The sequence below is a fragment of the Bos indicus genome, chromosome 4 (assembly GCF_029378745.1).
Source record: "Bos indicus isolate NIAB-ARS_2022 breed Sahiwal x Tharparkar chromosome 4, NIAB-ARS_B.indTharparkar_mat_pri_1.0, whole genome shotgun sequence".
In the NCBI taxonomy this organism is placed as follows: Eukaryota; Metazoa; Chordata; class Mammalia; order Artiodactyla; family Bovidae; genus Bos; species Bos indicus.
Genome location: NC_091763.1, coordinates 45981405 through 46003004, shown reverse-complemented (window position 1 = coordinate 46003004; position 21600 = coordinate 45981405). Strand labels below are relative to the sequence as shown.

The 21600-nt window shown below is 36.4% G+C and overlaps 1 protein-coding gene across 3 annotated transcripts in view; it reads right to left on the bottom strand.

Annotated features, from left to right (window-relative positions):
* The window catches only part of LHFPL3 (LHFPL tetraspan subfamily member 3), a 616531-nt gene that overhangs the window by 468711 nt on the left and 126220 nt on the right, over positions 1-21600 (bottom strand). The gene's annotated exons all lie outside the window — the stretch shown is intronic.

The following is a 21600-nucleotide window of genomic DNA, read 5'->3' as shown; positions in this document are numbered from 1 at the left end:
GTAGCCAGGAACAAGATGGGTAGAACCAGCTATAAAAGTACTTAGATCCCTATAAATTCTTGCCTTCTACACTCTTCACAGCCAAACATTAAAGTATTCTTTAGATGGTCAATGGTGGCTGTTTGTAAGAATTTCGATCTCCTCCAACCAATATTTCTGCCCTCTCCATCTTGTTATACAGGCCTCTTTGAAGAAGACTCAGAGTGAAGCCTTATGAATGAAGCCAAGGTTGTAATTTTCTTTCAGGTTTAAATCTGTTACTTCTGGTAAAATTCACTTAGCATACCTAAAATACTACTTAGCATACTAGGATTTGGACACATTAAGAAGTAACAAGTGATACTTAAATGTGGGGCTGAACACAGTACATTATGAACTGATCTGAAAACAGGAACCACTCTATATATTTTAAAAAGAAAAAATTTAATATTTGGTTATGCAGTTGTTGGAAGCATCTTAGAAGCCAAAGCAGACACGGTTAAGTTGCTCAAAGATTAACTGCTGCTCAGGGCTGGAGAAATGAGAACATTCTCGGAGCCAGGGCTCCACGTGGTATTTTTCTAGCTATCCCTGCAACTTGGTTATGGGTGCAAGAGCCCAGGAACCTGCTGCCTAGACAACCCCTCACCCCTGTGGCCAAGGCCATGATGCTGTTACCCATCCTGCACTGTTAGAAATCCTCCCCTCTTCCTATCTCCCCATCTCCTAACAATGTCTTTCATTAGCAGGACCTCATGGAAAGCCCAATGATAACAAAATATGAGCAACACAGTCTGAGTGCTGGGACCTAGAAAAGCACAGGTTAGTTGAGAGCAAACAGGCCAATAACAGAATACAGGGTTTTTAAAATATAGCAGAAGAGAGACCCTTTAAAACTGAGTTGGTGATAAAGTTGAAACAGTCATAAAGTATTTAAAGCCTAAATGTGAAGCCACTGTATATTTCTTTCCAGATCTTTGGTAACATCTCACAACTTAGTTTTTAATACTGGAATTTTTTATTTTTGAAACTGCAGTCTGAACACACATATATTTCACTACTATTTCAATTTTGTAAATATATTATTAAAGGTATATACCATTAGTCCTCTATCTATGCATTATCCCCTTCCACCCTTCAATCTTTCAGGTAAACATAAAGTTTTTCTGAGAGCATCTTAATAGCTCTATTTTGAGTTAACTATTTCATCATAATTTTTGAGCTTACAAATACTTAAAGCAGCACATTGTATAAATACAACTTTATGAATTAAATGTATATGTATATTTATATTATTCTTCACTAAGAGAGTAAATAAAATTGCAAAAGACAATGTTCATTTATATATACAGAACTGTAATAGTTAACTCACTAAAAGTGACTCTGCAATTGCACTAACAAACATAGATAACAAGAGTATTCCTGGCACTTAGAAACGCCATGCTCTGTTGGACAACAGAAAACAAAAATGAAACCAAAATCTTCATAATCAACTAAATCCCCAATGTGAACACTTAAAATATAAATTAATTATCAAAATAATACATAAAATAATTTATGAAAATAGAGGTTGCTCTGACTTTTTGAATTTCTTTTTCTTACAAATAAGCTAAATATTTGAACAATCTTATAAGTAGTATACTTGGTCATTATCTTGAGCTGCTAATTCTTAGCAGTTTGAGAGAAATAACCATTAATACATAGAATTCAAATTCTAAGTCCTTCTTTTTTATGAATTGAGTTTTAGATTTGAAAGTGTTTGCCATACACTGTCTGAAGTTTCAGATCATAAACTTTTTGATTAGTTGTGAATCAACTAATGTGCACATTATAGATCTGAGATAAGCATTCTTTGACTCAATTAATTTACCTCATCACCAGTAACTCAATAAAAGAAAAATGATAATTAATGTGATTTTTAAATCACAAAATCCATTTTTGGTGAACAGGGCTGCCTATAGTCAATGCTGGTAATGATGATGAAGTGAAAAGTTGCAATCCACACCTAGTTTGTAGATTAAGATTAAATGGAACTACAAAGGAAAATCACTGAGGAGGCTCTGAGGAAAAATGACAGAGGCACAAGGAAGAGATCAGCTAACTGATCACACCTAATAAGGCAAGATGTAAGAAGCGGGTTACACACGTCATTTCCTTTTCATTCATCATTCACACAGTATAGACTAGACCATGACACCAAAGGGTAGGGTTTCCACATAATTTATACATATATAGCCGGGCAATAGAGGAATTAAAGAATAGAACAGTTAGGCAATTATGCCCCTCATGTCTTTTCATCAAAGCAGTGGGATGGCATTAATGGGTTGGGGAGGCAACAGAATAGGAAAGAAACAATAATTATTTGAGCTCATTCTATGTGAGGGATTTGGGCCAGGCATTCTACATATAAGATCCCACTGAATTATTCTAAAAGTCTTGAATAAAACTCTCCATTTTACTGGGAAGGACACTGAGTCTCACAGAGGTTAAATGACTTGTCTACAGGATACTAATAACAGAGCTGTGCCCAGAGCTTAGGCCTGCATGTCTCAGGACTCCGGCTTTTTGCTATGTTATGCATACCCCTGACAGCTACAATGCGTGGCAGATAAGGATATAGTAACTGAGTAGAAACTAGCAGAATCCCTGTTCTGAGTGCCCAAGGACAGTAACAATTTTCATTTCTCAGAGGTTAGAACCAATCTTACAAGATAAATTTTGACTGCCTTCTTTATTTACCACAACTTGACCTTGGTGGAGGGTTTCAGAGGATAAGCAAGGGGTATGACTGTAACTGTTGTCTGACTGATACCCCTCCTCACCATCTTCCTTTTTCTTCAGCAACCATTTGTACACATATGACATGAATTTCAGTCCTAGCTTCTGCCTGAAAAGTACTTCAACCAGTAAATGGAAAAGTCAGAACTATTCATCTCACCCCTCTCTTTCCTTGATCACCTTCCTTAGGCCTGCGATGGGTGTTACCAACCAAGACAGTCTTAACAGCCCCTTCAGCTTTACTAACCATTAGACAGGTTTCTTCCTGATGATAGGCCCTTTAAACTTCCCTTTTCTTAGGGCATCTACTCTAGAAAACCTGTAATTGTGAATTTTTTTTTCTGCCCCTTTGAGATGTTAAGTCTTCTACAACGCAGGAACGTCTTTCTCAAGGGCCTGGGAGCCATCCCTTCAATATGTATCATCAGGAAAGATACCACCCCCATCTCCCAGTCTCTGCGGGAGTGCAGGAGCCTAACATAAAAAAGCACCAATTAGCAAACACATATGGCCTGAATCACGGGGTCTAACTCCTCTCATCCCAGAAGTCCTCCAGTACTTTTCCACTAGCTCATTCTAGTGCTTAAATTCACCACCTTTTGTTTCAGTGAAGTTGAGTTCAATCTCTCTGCCATACTGCAACAGTCTTGAATAAAGTCCTCCTTACCTATTTAGCTGATCCAGTTGCAACTCTTCCCTTATGTAAGCAAGTCTTATTTAGATCAAGAGCCAGCCAACTGTAAAGGCTCTATTATGTAAGTTTTCAAGACAAATTACAAACCAAACAAATATTTGAAATGCATATGACAAATGCAAGGTTAATATCTACTAAATAAATAACTTTTACATATTAAAAAAGGTACAAATCCTCCTACTCTGTTGGTGTGAATATACATTGGCACAACCACTATGGAGAATATTGTGGAGGTTCTTTCAAAAACTAAAAACAGAACTACCATGATCCAACAATCCCACTCCTGGACATGATCCAGAAAAGACAATAACTCTAAAAGATACATGCACCTCAGTGTTCATAGTGGCACTATTTACAGTAGCCAAGACATGGAAGCAACCAAAACGTCCATCAGCAGAGGAATGGATAAAGAACATGTGGTACATATATATAAGGGAATGTTACTCAGTCATAAAACCAAATGAAATAATGCCATTTGCCCCCACAGAGATGGACTGGGGGAGATGATCATACTAAGTGAAACAAATTAGAGAAAAACAAATATCATATATCACTTATGTGTGGAATCTAAAAGTAAATGATAACAAATGAACTTATTTACAAAACAGAAATAAACTCAAAGACATAGAAAACAAACTTAAGATTACCAATGGGCAAAGGGAGGGAGAAGCAAGGGATAAATTAGGAGTTTGGGATGAACAGACACATATTACTGTGTCTGTTTATATGTGTCTACACATATAAAGTAGATAGGAAGGACCAACTTGTCTGGCACAGGAAACTAAACCAATATTTTGTAATAACCTATAAGGGGAAAGAATCTTACAAAGAAAATAAAAGAAAGAATGAGCTTTAACAAAAAAGGTGCAAGGATGCCTACTGTACCACTCCATGAAAACTATAAACGACTTAAATGTACATCAACAGTGTCATGGTAAATTAAAATTCCCCACCTGTTGATTAAGATACAATGCATCCATTAAAGCTGATACTTGAGGTGAGAAGTTGCCTTGTTACACTTTGAGTTAAATAAGCAGATCCCATTTGTGGCAAGTCACATAAATCAATTCATACTTACACATCAATAGGGGGAGGATTCTGAGGAAAGAACACCAAAATGTTAATAGCGACTATTTCTGGGTGATACTTATAGGAAGATTTTTACTTTCTTTCTTTTGTATTTGACTATATTATTTGAAAATGTTAAACAATGAGCATCATCATTTTTGCCAACACAATAAAAATATTTTAAATATAGAATATATATTCTAAAACCAATTTTATCATATATATTCAGGCATAGAAAAACAGATGTTTTAACCAAAGTGTTGATAGTTATCCATCAATAAAATGATTACTAATTTTTACTTTTCTCATATTTTTTCTATATTGTTTGCTTTCATAAATATAGTGCTTTTAAAATCGGAAAAAGCCATTGCATTAGAAAACAAACAGAAAAAAAAAAAACCAAACTCTTCATCACCAGCAAAGCAAAAAGACATTTTTCCTTCCTTATTCATACCCTAGTACTTTAAAGATTAGGTATGCTTAAATGAATTTATAATTGGTTGGCTTGCCTTACTGACTCCAATTCCTTTAGTTATCTTAACTTGAAACATGGAAGCCATGTACAGTTTCCAGTCTTGCCAGCTTATCACCAGGAAAACATTCTAAAATGTATGAGTCATAAGACACTCTCTCTGACATTCTTCATGAAAAAAATAATGAGCCATTGCATACACATGCTATCTGGAAAAAGAAAATCTAAAGTTTTGATTTCACTTTCAGTTCTCTCTGGTCCTAATCCCGCTGGATTTTAAGGAGTTCTGGGCTCTGGTCTACCTATTATAAGCCCTCCACCTCTGAGAACCTGCCCTGGATAGAAGGGTGAAGCGAAGGAGTAGAGGGTTTATAGGAGCCTGATCTTTTCATTTCCACGCTACTTTGTCTCTTCAATTTAGTAAAGGCTTTTCAGAGAGGGGTGCGGGCAGAGAAAGAGCTCACCGTAGAATGGAGACAGGGCATACTTAGGGAAGTCACGAGGGCAAACACAGAGTCAGAGGCCATTCCTTTTCCCTTTGTTCCTTTCGAGAAGATTGACTTCGTGTCCATAAACTGCTTTTTAAAAAACATTTTTTAAAATGTGTAAGTCAGGAAGGGTCTTTTAACCCCAAGTATAGGACTTTTGATGCTAAACTCCATAAGCAGAACATCTTTTTTCTTTCATTTCTGCCTCACCCTACTCTCTAGATTTCTCAGATAGGTTCAGGTGATTTTTTTCCCCTCAGAGTCCTCAGAAAAACTCAGAAGACCACAGATGTTTCTGAGGAAACAAACAGAAATTTAATTGCCTTAAAGTATCCATCCATCATGAGGGGATTTTCTTTTGCCCCTTTTCCTTGACTATTTCCACTCAAATGAGGGATGAAAATACAAAACCAGAAAGTTGTATGAACTGAAGGAAGCAGCTGAATGTGAAGGAACTAGCCTCCTCATATGCACCTACCAAGAGAATTCAAGCAGACACCCAAGCAAGTGGTCATCTGAGACAGAAAATGTTACTGACATTTCACATTCTAAGGGAAAAGAGCCTAGAATCACTAGCTGGAGAGATAAAGAAGAGTTTAAGGCCATTATCACTGTGAGGGATGATGGGAAAGCACCATGGAGAGATGCTCTTTGTCCTCAAACTCAGTTTTCCACCCTGATTAAATCACACATGGATTAGCAAGATGGACTGAAGGACTTTCCTTGGAAATGTAAAGGGATCAAGGTAGACCCTCACACTAAGGCCTAAAATGATACATTGAGATACCACAAACCACAAATGTGAAGAGCAATCAAAATCTAATTCTTTGCCCTGTCCTCATAGAGTTATTGAATGCAGCAAGGGCTGATGTGACTTATGGGATTCCATTTCAGAATCCTTACATGATCCCATTCTAATTCCCCACTTCTGTGCCCTGCAGAGACTTGCTAAATATACTGAGATTGTCACACCTGTACTCAGTATATGTATCACGCCATCAGGGGAAGAAGCAAGAAACAGCATGACATTTTCCATCAAAGCCCAGCAGCACAGTGTGGCAGGGCAGTTATTTTTGGCTCTCGGGGCGGGGGGCGGGGGAATTACATTGGACAGGGATTCCTTGTACATCCTAATGCATGGCTTTGTTAGAAATCCTCACATGATGCATCACTACAAAAACAAATGAGCACAGATTCCTCACCACTGTCGCCATGGAATTCTGTCTTTGAATTCTGAAGTTTACTTCACATTTGTCTCCTCAGGAAGCCAGACCAAAATCTCCACAACATAATTTCATCTGAAAGGAAATGAACCCTTTCAAAAGATAAAGACATCATCTTAATTTTAATATGAAAGGCATTTTTGTTTGTGAAACTACATCTATTAGTATTAAAGCTCAATCTTGCCAGTGCACAGCTCCTTTCAAAAAGCAACAATAGACACTTCAGTATATCTTCTTAAAAGGGTTTTATACTTCTGTCATTGCATGAATACTCAGTCTCTTCTGTTGTGTCCAACTCTTCATGATCCCATGGACCTTAGCCCACCAAGCCCCTCTGTCCATGGGGATTCTCCAGGCAAGAATACTGGAGTGGGTTGCCATGCCCTCCTCCAGAGGATCTTCCCCACCCAGGGATCAAATACATGTCTCCTGCATCTCCTGCATTGCAGGCAGATTCTTTACCTGCTGAGCCATCAGTGAAGCCCCCACTTTTGTCATTAAGTTATTTCAAATTTAAATGATCGAATAAAAATTGTGTTAGGGCCTAAACATTATAAAATCATTTCTTCCCATTCTTTAAAGGCAATCAAAGCCATTTTCTTTTCTATCAAAGCAATTCACATTAATAGTCTGAGCATTGTGTCCTGGTATCTCTGACACTAAGAGATTCATAATAGAAATATCTATAAAAACAATCACACTAAGTGATTTTTTTACATTGAAACAGAGCCTTGTACAATGTTCATTTAGTACAAGGATGGTTTTCAAAAACAGGTTCCAAAATATTCATAACGGGTGATAGGGAATTAACTGAATGCTGTGGATTGACAGGCTATCAACAAAATAACACATATTTTTCATGAAAATGGCTAAATCACTATTTACTTGATGAACTGCAATGTAATGGCTCTGAAGGAGCCATTCTGCTGTATTGGCTAAATAATATGTGTTTACCAAAACTGAGTAATTATAGAGTCATCATATAAAGCACTGTCTGTGCCTGCCAAGGAGCAAGATGAACCTGCTACAGGATGAGACCTTGAAATTTGGCTACAGTTATTTCTAATTCTGGCACTGCAGACAGGAATGAATAAACTATATCCTGAAGTAAAGTAAAAGAAGGAAAAGAATTTCCCTGTCATTTTCACTATTCAATACTTTTTAGGAGGAAAAAAAGTCTACCAGTTAAGACTGTGATTCCAATAAATTGTTTTACTGAGAAAGAACCCAAGGATGTCATCTTCCTTTGCAATATTTGTACCATATTAATGATAATGGAAGTTACCCACATGTCTTGAGGAGGAAAATATAAAATTAAAATAAATCAATTTAGCTGAAAATGAGAATTTTTTCATTACCATGAACTGGAAAGCCTAAAGGTAAATCATATCTCAACTTATACAGCAGAAGATGGATTTCCTACATTGTAGGAGAAAAACAAATAAAATATAAGAGAAAAAGAGGAAACTGCCAGTATTTGACCACTTCTGACTTACAAAAATAGTAATTTTATATGGTTCAACTTATATCATACATATGTCCCAAATTTTTACTTCCAGATAAGTGGATACTTTCATTTATCTAAATTGACTGATAGAAAGAAGAAAAAAAGTACAAAGTAATGTTTTTAAAGCACTTTTATAAAAACAAATATGTGTTTCAGGGAGAATTGAAAAATACCTAAGATATGAACTTTGATGAAATCTCTATTTAGGAAACACAGAAGTGAGAAAGGTAAGAGATTGTCAGCTTGCTGCTGCTGCTGCTAAGTCACTTCAGTCATGTCCGACTCTGTGCGACCCCATAGATGGCCTCCTACCAGGCTCCTCCGTCCATGGTATTTGCCAGGCAAGAGTACTGGAGTGGGTGCCATTGCCTACTCCGGAGCATGCACTACTATATATAAAATAGATAACTGAAAAGGACCTACAGTATAGTACAGAGAGCTATATTCAACATCTTATAATAGCCTATAATGGAAAGAATTTAAAAAGAATAAACATATATTAAATATTATAGTTTATATATATATATATATATATATATATATATGTATATATATATAAAACTTAACCACTTTGCTATACATGAAACTGAAGGCAATGGCACCCCACTCCAGCACTCTTGCTTGGAAAATCCCATGGACGGAGGACCCTGGTAGGCTGCAGTCCATGGGGCCGCGAAGAGTCGGACACGACTGAGTGACTTCACTTTCACTTTTCACTTTCGTGCATTGGAGAAGGAAATGGCAACCCACTCCAGTGTTCTTGCCTGGAGAATCCCAGGGATGGTGGAGCCTGGTGGGCTTCCGTCTATGGGGTCGCACAGAGTCGGACAAGACTGAAGCGACTTAGCGGCAGCAGCAGCAACACAACTAACTCAACTACAGTGTAGTGTTAGTCACTCAGTCGTGTCCAACTCTGTGATCCCATGGACTGTAGCCCACCAGGCTCCTCTGTCCATGGGATTCTCCAGGCAAGAATACTGGAATGGATTGCCATTCCCTTCTCCAGAGGATCTTCCCAACCCAGGGATTCAACCCAGGTCTCCTGCATTACAGGCAGATTCTTTACTGTTTGAGCTACAGGGAAGACCAAAAAATTCAATAAATTAAAAAAAAATTGTTTTATCAACCAGTTAGAGAAAGCATTCTCTTTTTAAATTCATTATTTATAGAATGAATCCCAAAGACAACTGGGGAGTGAAACTTTCTTTCACTGCTGATTAAAGTTACCATCAGAAGTTTTAGAGAAAGAATGTGGTTTTTCCCCCAGTGTTTATCTCCACAATATGGTCAAGTCCTCACACTCTGAAGTCTGAGAGCCAAGTTCAAAGGCAATTTGATATTCAATTATATCAATATAACACATTAGAAAAAGTTGTAGAAAAAGGACAAAACATACTATAAAGTTGCAATCAGAACCCAAATGCAAAATAACAACTACAGATTTCAATACTGCTCATAATGTAACAGCTTTCGTATCTTTGTGTCTGAAAACTAATATTCTCCTAAAGTTAAGAATTTACTTATCTATTACTATTAACCAGTCGGAGGAATGCATGTTATCATGTAACTGATAGCTTAAAAAACAGTTGATTAAATTTGAAAAAAAAAATTAATACTTAAGATGTTAAGATCTAAATATGATATGCATGCCAAATAAAACTGTCATCAATGAATAGCTCTGATGAAGAATCTTCCTATTGAAAGGGTTTATAGATACAGAAAGAAAATAGAACACTCAGTGTGATCTTCTGGTGGCCACATCTTCACTGATTTGGTTTTTAATCTGCTTTTCCACCTGCCCCCTTCCTTCTACAACACAAAGTATCATTCTAAGTGATTAGAAAGTGGAAAACACAAACAGAACTGATTTCCCTTAAGTCAATTTCTACAGAAGATTACTTCTCAAGTCCAAAGAATTTTTTTCATTTCTGGGATAATTCCAGTCCTCTTGAGAAAAAAATGATAGAAACCAACCTACAAGGCATTTTATGAAATAAATATCCAGCTTTGTCCAATCCCTTGTGTCCCTCTGAGAAGGCACTAACTAATAAACCTTCCTGGTGATTAAAACAATATCATATAAGACTTGACTTTCATTAGCAGCTCCTGCAGAAGATGAAATATCCTGCTCACAGGGTCAAGAGGCTCAGATTAAATCAAAGGACAGAAAAAAATGGTCTTCATTCTCTCCTTTGCTACTATTAACATTCAGGAGAGATATTAAGTGAAGTGGAATTTGAAAAATTAGTGCAGTACTACAATACGCAAAACTCTCTTTTTAAAAGACATATAAAAAAATGAAATCAACTGTTTCCATGTCTGATATCATCAACTCTGTCTACATACAAATTTGATTGTTACAGATGAAAAAGTTATCTGTATAGAAAGGAGGCACTAGACTAGAAGCCTGATTGTTTTGTGTCTCTTCCTTAAAAGAAATGCAATAACCAGAAAAGGGAGAATTAACTCTAGGGACAGGTACCATTTCTCAAGCTTTGAGAATGTTAATAGATGAAATGATAAAAGTTTGACTTCCCTGGTGGCTCAGACGGTAAAGCGTCTGTCTACAATGCGGGAGACCTGGGTTAGATCCCTGGGTCGGGAAGATTCCCTGGAGAAGGAAACAGCAACACACTCCAGTACTCTTGCCTAGAAAATCCCATGGATGGAGGAGCTTGGTGCAGGCTACTGTCCATGGGGTCACAAAGAGTCGGGCACGACTGAGTGACTTCACTTCACACATACAAATTTGATTGTTATAGATGAAATAGTTATCTATATAGAAAGGAGGCACATGTCTAGAGGTCTGATTGTTTTGTGTCACTTCCTTAAAAGAAATGCAGTAACCAGAAAAGGGAGAATTAACTCTAGGGACAGGTACCATCTCTCAAGCTTTGAGAATGTTAATAGATGAAACGATAAAAGTTTACTGGACATTTACTGTATTCTGGGTCCTTGTATTAAGTGTATTACTTATTTTAATCTTCACAACAACCCTATAAGGTAGATGCTTTTTGATATCCCCATTTAACAATGAAGAAACCAAAGATTAGAAAGATTAACTAGCTTGCCCAAGGACATACCTAGTAAGAAGGGAAGCTGCGGTTGGACTCAAGAAGGCTGACTCCAGAATCAACGCTCTTATCCATCATGTTATACCATTACCATACACTAATGTTTGTGAAATTGATATTTCAGTTCCATAAAACGCCTACCTGTGTTTTAATGATATAAGGCACTTAAGTGTCCTAGGAACAAATAAATACACAAGACTACCACATATTGGCCAGATGACCGATATAGTACTAAAAACAAAAACAATAACTGCTATAAACCAAAAACAAACAAATCAAAAGCTACCTAGGCAACACAAAACTTTAGAGCAACTATAGACCATTATTAACAAATATCTGAAAGGTCCCCACATTTAAAATATTCTTTAAAAAGAACCATCACCTACCTAAATCAGGTTCCTTGTTGTTAGGTTCTGCCAGTCTATATTTATGATTCAGAATTATTGGAAAAGAATAACTTTGGGTTGACAGAAGGTATTCTATAAACCCATACAGTGGAGGTACCCCAAACCTTCAATGAAAAGTTCTAAAATTTCTTTAAATATAATCCATAAACAACAAATCTCTTAAAAGAATGGCTTCTAAAACATTCACGAAGTGGGTCAATTAAAATAACACTTAATACAAGGGATTTCACAGCAAACATAACCTAGCACTCACTTCATTGACACACATATTAATTGTCCTGAAAATGCAAAAAAAAAAAAAATGCTATTGTTTGCTTTCTATAGGGACGTGCACCTGGCTAGAATACACACATGGATCTCCCTTAATGAGTGGTGAAGTCACTCTGCAGGCATGTCACAGATACTCTGCTGGTTACAAATGGCCCCTGGCTGGTATCTCTCTCTCTACTTCTGTTCTGAATCATGCCTGAGAAAGGAAGTGCACTGAAGGAATCCAGTTTCTGAGTTAGTTGTTAACTGCAGGTGGAATGACGGTTTCTCTATCCTCTCTAAAATGCCCAAAGGTTGTGTTAATATGCCAACAAACTTTTTTTATGGTAATCATCAGTCAACTTTAGTGGGGATGAATACTGCATTAATCTACATTTCAGTTCAATAAGTCCATCAAGATGCTTGATTTTGATACATCATCTTCCTATTATTATAATTTTTCTTTTTAAAATTTTATTCTTTCTTTCATGCTCCTCTGTATCTTTTTTTAAAACATAATTTTATTTATTTATTTTTGGCTGTACTGGTTCTTCGTTGCTGTGCAGGCTTTTCTCTAGTTGCAGCAAGTGGAGTGAGCAGGGGCTACTCTTCCTTACCGTGCGTGGGCTTTTCCTTGCTGTGGCTTCTCTTGCAGAGCAACAAGAGAAGTGGGCTTCTATGGTGTGTGGGCTTCAGTAATTGCAGCACATGGACTCAGTGGTTGCAGCTCCTGGGTTCTAGAGTTCAATAGTTATGGCACATGGGCTTAGCAGGTCCATGGCATGTGGAATCTTCCTGGATCAGGAATCAAACCCACATTGGCAGGTAGATTTTCTACTATTGAGTCACCAGGGAAGCACCCTATAATTTCTCCTATCCACTCTGTATGCTCCTCTACTACTCTCTTCCAGTTTCCAAAGATAATATACCCATACCTCTTTTTCTGACCACTGAAGAATATCTCTGAAATTGCTCTTGCAAAAAACCTGCAAAAGTATAGACCACTAGTATCTTCAGAATATCATGGAGTAGCCTTAGAGTGAAATGGGGTGGAGTTCCAGACTCCTCACCTAGACCCCTTACCAGGAGTCAAGAGTCACAGTGGCTTTGGGATTAAGGAATTTTACAATTACACATCCTTGGTGGTTAAACAGAAGCATGTGGGGCCAGCCTCCATAACTTTTATCTTGAATGCTTCTGAATTTTCTCGTGACATTTATGGAGGGTCTTTTAAGATGTTTTACCAGCTGAGCCACCAGGGAAGCCCAAGAATACTAGAATGGGTAGCCTATCCCTTCTCCATCACATCTTCCCAATCCAGGAATCAAACCAGGGTCTCCTGCATTGTGAGCAGATTCTTTACCAGATGAGGTGCTAGGAAAGCCTTAAAAATTCTAGACATTTCTGAACCATTTGCTGATCTATGAGTGGTGGACCAGCTCGGTCAAGGGACTCATGCAAAGATGACTAATGGTGTTTGTATCCTTCAGTGCTAATGGTCAGTCACAAAATAATCAGAGCTCACAGAACACAGACCCTGGAGGTCAAGCATCCGCATGTTGGAAATAATGGTCATGGACTCCTCCTGACTCCTCTTGCCAATTTACACTCAACTGTGCCATCCAGGGTGGGTACTATCCTGATAAATGGGTATTATTGGGGGACATGAGTATTGTGTAACACTGTGTTGTTTGCTTTGGGGACAGACTTAGGACTACATCTTGCCTGTCTCTCACCCTCTTCACTAGCTAAAAGAGACCAAAAATTCTCCCAAGTTTCTACTAGCCATAGTGATCTTTGTCTTTTAATTTCCTAACCACACTTTCTGAAAATGGGGTCCTGACATAGTTCCAACTGTTAGGTATAAACTTTCTTACTCTCCAAGATAACCCAAGTCAACAAGGGCGATTCAAGATTTAATTACTAGTCATTAGATTACCTATGACAATCACTCCAAAGGACAACTCCAAATATCACAAAAATGAAAGACTGGCTTAAAAATAAAAAGCATCTCTGCAGAAGTACAGTGAGGTCTAAAGATAAGGAAGTTATTTTCTTTGGCATTGTAGAGCAGAGGAGAGTAAGTAGTGACCTCTGGCAGCCTCAGTGATATACTTAAAAAAATAATTACCACCCAAACTCAGCAGTTTGCCAAGGAGACTCTAAAAAAAAGTACAATATGCTGCCAGAAAGAGCAAGGTTTAATAAACACACAATTAAATAATCTAACAAACATTGCCCGGTCAGATGGCACCCAGCCTGCAGAACCATCTGGCCGAAGAAATATTCAGAGAACCATCAACCTAAAAACCTACATTCTACCCAGTAGGCTACAAATCTAGGTTCCTAGATATAAACTGCTTCATGAAAAAAAAAAAAAAAAGATTCACAAAACCTCAGCAATCTACTCTTTTAGATACTTTTCCCTTAGCTTCTATATATTTATCATTCAGTTCATTCAACATACAACGTGCCATTTCTTTTATCTTTTAAAAAGCAAGAATCCTTGTACCAAAGCTTCATGTCAATGTCCCTTATACATAGGCTGAAATGGAGAAGAATTACAGTAAGGCTAAAATTTCTTTTTAAAAAGAAGTGCAACAGATAAGGGGTTAATAGCTAAAACATACAAGGAATTCCTACAATAGCAAACATTATATATAACTCAAACCTTGGCTAATGACTTGAATAGATGTTTCTCCAAAGAAGACAAATAAATGGCCAATAGCTATATGAAAAGGTGTTCAAAATCACTAATCATCAGGAAAATGCAAATCAAAACCACAATGACATATTATCTCACGTCCATTAGTTGGAGGAGAAGAGGTGTGAGAGAAAAAGAAGAGAAGTTGTATAAACTGTGATTGCATGTTGAATGAATTAGAATACTAAGTAGAGAGTTCAGGAAAGATCGTGGGATTTTCAAAGGATTGCCATTTCCTCCTCCAGGGGATCCTCTTGACCCAGGGATGTCAAGCCCATGTCTCCTGCGTCTCCTGCACTAGCAGGTACATTTTTTACTACTGAGACCCTGGGAAGCCCACACAACTTCATGTTATACTTAACAACACTGTTTGCACAATTAAAAAATTTATTAAGAAGGTAGATCTCAGGTTAAAGATTCTTACCACATACACAAAACAAAGAAAGAAGATGCATAAGGCAACTATTAGAGGTAACTGATATGTCTTGATTGTGGTGATGTTTTTATGGATGTATTTCTCTCTCTCAACTCATCAAATGATAGTTATTAAATTTGTGCAGTTTTTTGTATATGAATTACATCTCAATAAAGCTGTTTTTAAAAATGTAAAAAAAAAAAAAGGAATTCAAATGAACCACTCACATGTCTAAGTCGTAAATCAGATATTAGTGTATGTAAATATTCAGTAAGTAGATACTCAGTCTTTCTTAGGATTCATGGTTAATCTATTCAGTCACACAATTCTTTAGAAATAGAGTCCCGTAGTTCATATGTCATGAATCAATCAGAAAGTCTCAGTGGTCATGATCTTTCCTGAACTCTCTACTTAGCATTCTAATTCAATCAACATGCAATAATAGTTTATGCAACTTCTCTTCCTTTTTCCTCATACCTCTTCTCCTCCAACTAGTTTTCTGCTAAAGAGAGGATATTTAAACTGTAGGTTGAATGTCATTTGCTTATGTGTCTATGAATATACACACACAGGCTCCCCTGGTGCCTCAGTGGTATAGAATTTGGCTGACAATGCAGGAGACATGGGTTCGATCCCTGGCCAGGAAGACACCTGAGAGAAGGAAATGGCAACCCACTCTAGTATTCTTGGCTGAGAAATATCATGGACTGGGAGCCTGGCAGGCTACAGTCCATGGGGTGGCAAAAGAGTTGGACATAACTTGGTGACCAAACAACAATAATATGTTAGCTACGTGCAAATTTTCAATTTCTCAAATTTCCCTTCCCCTCATTATTAGGCTGTTCCATATAATTGCTGTTCAGGTAGCTCAAAATTTCATATGCCCAAACTTATACTTTGGTTCATTTAAAACCATACTCTATGGGTGATGAGGTTATGGGTTATGATGAGGGTGAAAGAGGAGAGTAAAAGGCTGGCTTAAAACTCAACATGCAAAAACCTAAGATCATGGCATCTGGTCCCTTAATTTCATGGCAAATATAAGGGGAAAAAATAGAAGCAGCAACAGATTTTATTTTCTTGGGCTCCATAATCATTGCAGATGGTGACCATGGCCATGAAATTAAAAGATGCTTGCTCCTTGGAAGGAAAGCTATGACAAACCTAGACAGTGTATTAAAAAGCAGAGACGTCACTCTACCGACAAAGGTTGGTATACTCAAAGTTATGGTTTTTCTAGTAGTTATGTACAGATGTGAGAGTTGGACCATAAAGAAGGCTTAGCACTGAAGAACTGATGCTTTCAAATTGTGGTGCTGGAAAGGACTCCTGAGAGTCCCTTGGACAGCAAGCAGATCAAACCACTCAATCCTAAAAGAAATCAACCCTGAATATTCATTGGAAGGACTGATGCCAAAGCTGAAGTTCCAATACACTGGCCACCTGATGATGCAAAGAGCTGACTCACTGGGGAAAGATTGAAGGCAGAAGGAGAAGAGTGGCAGAGGATGAGATGGTTAGACAGCATCACTGGTTCAGTGGCAATGAATTTGTGCAAACTCCAGGAGACAGTGAAGGAAAGGGAAGCCTGCTGTGCTTTAGTCCATGGGATCACAGAAAGTCAGACATGACTTAGTGACAGAACAACAACAATAATTGTATACTGACTTGAACTGTGAAACATATAGTAGTTTTACTATGATCTGTCATGGTGGCTGAGATTGTGGTTGCTTCCTCAGAATTCTCTGTAAATCATGTTGTTTATATACAGGGATAGTTTTATTTCTTTATTACCAATTTTGTTTTACTTCTTTTTTTTTTTTTTAACCTTATTCATTGGCTAGGATTTCTACTACTATGTAGAATAAAAATGGTGACAGTAAACATCCTTGGTTTGTTCCTGATCTGAAGGGGGGAAACATTCAACTTTCATCTTTTATTATTTTAGCTATATGTGTGCTGCATGCCAAGTCACTTTACACTTTTTGAGACCCTATGGACTGTAGCCTGTCAGGCCCCTCTGTCCATAGAATTTTCCAGGCAAGAATACAGGAGGGGGCTGTCATGCCCTCCTCCAGGGGATCTTCCTGACCCCCTGGATAAAACTCGCGTCTAATATCTCCTGCGTTGGCAGGTGGGTTCTCTACCACTAGCGCCACCAGAGGCTTTTTGGAAATGCACTTTATCAGATGGGGAAGTTTACTCTATTCTGTGTTTACTGACTGTTAATTTTTTTACATCATGAAATGAACATTGAATTTTGTCAGACGGTCTTTCTCTATCATTTGAGATAATTGCATGATATTTAACTTTTAGTCTGTTAATACAGTAAGTAAAATTTTTTGATTTTTGAATCATTCCTGGGATAAAGCCCAGATGGTTATATATATATATATATAATATATATATGTATACTGTGTCATACATATACATTTGATATTCATCATCTATCTATACATATACATACACACATATATATTAGTATATTATATATATTATATCATAAATTCATCAGGAAGTATTTATTTTTCTTCTGTTTTTCAAAGCTTTATATATATATATATATATATATATATATATATATATAGCGTGTGTGTGTGTGTGTGTGCATGCGTGCATATGCTCAGTCACTCAGACATGTTTGACTCTTTGCAAACCCCTGGACTACAGCCCAGCAGACTCCTCTTTCCATGTAATTTTCCAGGCAAGAATACTGGGGCAGTTTGCCATTTCCTTCTCCATGGGATCTTCCCAACCCAGGGATTGAGCCTGCGTCTTTTGTGTCTCTTGCATTGACAGGCAGATTATTCAACACTGTGGCACCTGGGAAGCCCATATATATCTCATATATATTCTATATCTCATACATAGTATTTTATATGTATTGTTGGATTTGATTTGCTAATTTTAAATTGATTTTATGTCTACATTTATGAGGGATTTCATTTGTAGTATTCTGTAATATCTTTGCCTGACTTTGGTATCCAAGATTTCTCTGGCTTCATAAATTAGTCAGGAAGTATTTCTTTATCTTCTTCTGTTTTTCAAAGCTTATTATATCTTCCTAATTCTTTGATAAAATTCATCAGTGCTATTACAAAGATCTGAAATTTGCTTTATGAGATTTTTGTTAATAAATTTAACATTGTTTATTGATATAAGCCTGTTCATATCTTCTACTTCATCTTGTGTTAATTTTGATAAATTATAATTTTCAAAAAATGTTCATTTCATTGAACTTGTTGAGTTGATTGACATAAAAATGTCCATTTCTTTGAACTTGTTGAGTTGATTGACATAGACTTGTTCATATTATTTATTTCTTATTCTTTTTAGTTTGCAAAATCTGTAGTGAAATCCCCTCTCCTTCCTGATATTGGTAATTTGCATTTTCTCTCTATTTTCTTGAACAGCTTTGCTAGAAATTTACTAATTAACATAATTATTAAATTATAATAATTAACATAATTAAATGTAATAATTTTGTTGATGTTTTTGAAAAACAGCTTTTGGCTTTGTCAATCCTCTCTGTTGTTTGCATTCTACTTAAGTTTTATTATTTCCTTTCTTCTATTGATACTTATTTTTGGGTTAATTTGCTCACCTTTTTCTGCCTTCTTAATAAGGAAATGTAAATCATTGATTTTTAAGCTTTTCCTTTCTTTTTTAAAAAAATTATTGAAGTATAGTTGATTTACAGTTTTGTGTTAATTTCTGTTATCCATCAAAATGATTCAGTTCTGTATTCATTTACATACTTTTCTATTATGGTTTGTCATAGGATGTTGAATATAGTTCCATGTGCAATATAATGCCTTTCTAATATAAGCATTGAAAACTACAAACTCCTCTTAAGCACTGCTTTAACTGTATCCCCAAACTGTTATGCTGTGTTTTCATTATCATTCAGTTTTAAATATTTTCTAATTCCCTTCATGCACAAATTACACCTCAATGACAAAATCATGAAGAGTTATTTTCATAAGCCTCTAAAGACAAGCTATACAAGAAAATCTATACACTCACAGTATGTGAATTATTTGCAAATCTATGCAAGTATAACCAGCGGTGGAGTAACTTTTTAAATTAGAATTTTTAAAGAAAATATTTCCAAGGTCAAGTTTCAGAGAAAGCACCAGACAGGAAAATCATTCACTGCAGTCAAACTAATGCCACTAACAAGAGCAGCCCAGGTGCACAATGTATCAGTGTCATCAAATGCAGTTCATTCTGAATAAACATTTTTTCTTTTTTTTTTTTAAATTTTATTTTATTTTTAAACTTTATAATATTGTATTAGTTTTGCCAAATATCGAAATGAATCTGCCACAGGTATACCCGCGTTCCCCATCCTGAACCCTCCTCCCTCCTCCCTCCCCTACCCTCCCTCTGGGTCCTCCCAGTGTACCAGGCCCAAGCATCCAGTACCGTGTATCGAACCTGGACTGGCGACTCGTTTCATACATGATAATATACACATGTTTCAATGCTATTCTCCTAAATCTCCCCACCCTCTCCCTCTCCCACAGAGTCCATAAGACTGATTTATGAATAAACATTTTTTAAAATGTAGAACCTGGTAGAATCTTCACAATACTTTGGTAAAATCTTCCTAATACTCTAAAATAAGATTGCTGCTAACCATAAAACTTGTTTCATCTCTGGTATCCTGTGGAAAAATGCAGAACTGAAGAAAATCGTCAAACATAAAGATGTTGCACATTTTTTTGACAAAGGACAAATGTTACAAATCTTCCAAGTTTCTCTGTAATGACAAGTAGTATGTGACATAGCAGATACTTTGAAAAAAATATAATTACACTTAATCTGTCTCTTCAAAGCAAAGGTGTCATTTTTAGCAATGAGAGCAGAAACATTTGAAAGACAAACATATGGAAATGTTTAAACATATGGATTTTAAGAAATAACATATGGAAATATTTTCATTTTTTTCTTCATTAAAATTATGTGTCACCTTTAAAAAGTCTCACATCATTTTAAACCTGTTTTAAAATCTTTTAAAGAATTTTAGTAGGAACCATTTGAAATATAAAACTGCAACATCATCCAATTAGTGTGCCAGAACAACTTAATGACATGAGAAGAGATAGAAATCTACTAGCTGAATTTCAATAAAAGCCTTTGCATAATTAATGAGTAGATGAAAAAGCTGAGCACCATGCTTTAGTAAGTGCACTCAGTCAGTGATGCCCCTCCTCACATGATGCACATGTTGTTGTAGATCTGTATTTCAGCCATCAGATCCATTAAATGCACACATCTTTAAAATGAGACTTTCAAGCTGCTCCATCACAAAGTAAGAAACCAAGATTTAAAAAAATAAAGAAGCCTATTCAATCACATTGCTGTCGCTGGTAGCAAAAAAGAACTCACAGGTGATGCTATCAAAAAGCTTAGAGACTACTGGTTAATAACATAAATTGGGTTTGTGTACTGGTTCTATCATAAATAATCCTAGGATAGTTATTTAACCTCTCTAATAATCAGTTTCCTTCTATGAATGCTAAGAATATTAAAAATATATATCTCTTAGGATTGTTGTAAGGATTAAATGAGACTAAAATGCATTTAAACTACCTAGATCACTCATAGTCAGTTATGTAATTTTATTTTAAAAATATTATTACATATCATTATATTAACAATTATGTTATATTGTTATTATAATTAACGTTATATAACTTCATATAATGTAAGTCACTTATATAACTTTGAAATACTCTAGTAGCCTCATTAAGAGAGTGAAAAGAAACAGGTGAAATAGCTTTAATAGTATAATTTATTTAACCTTATAACTCCAAAATATTGCATACATGCTAAATTGCTTTGGTCATGTCCAACTCTTTGCAACCCTATGGACTGTAACATACCACACTCCTCTGTCCATGGGATTCTCCAGGCAAGACTACTGGAGAGAGTTGCCATGCCCTTCTCCAGGGATCTTCCTGACCCAGGGATGGAACCCACATTTCTTATGTCTCCTGCAATGGCAGGCAGGTTCTTTACCACTAGCACCACCTGGGAAACCCTCCAAAATATTATTTTTTGACATGTGGCCTGGGGTCATATTTCAAGTGATCAGTAGCTACATGTGGTTAGGAGCTATCATATTTGGTCAGTACAGGTCTAGAAGATAATAAACATACAATAGGTATAATTTGAAAATTTTTATTGTTATTACTACTATAGTTTTCAAAGCACCAGTCATCCTCACATTCAAATTCAAATCCAAAACATATTCCCAGATCAACTATTATAGTATTATCTTTGCCACTTCTCTTTTTGGATCTTGGCGATGGCCTTATTTTGTTGTTTGAAAATCATAAGCAACCCAGTTGACCTTATGAGGTTGAATCACAGGCCATGGGGCTAGTTTGTAAATAATCAGTCAGAAGGAAAAGTATATTTAGACAGGAATTCAATAAGAAACAGACTTTCTTGAGGTGAACTTTCAAAATAGGTAAAAAAATAAAAGATATTAAACAATCCAAGCAAGGAGCCATGATTAAGGACACTTTTGT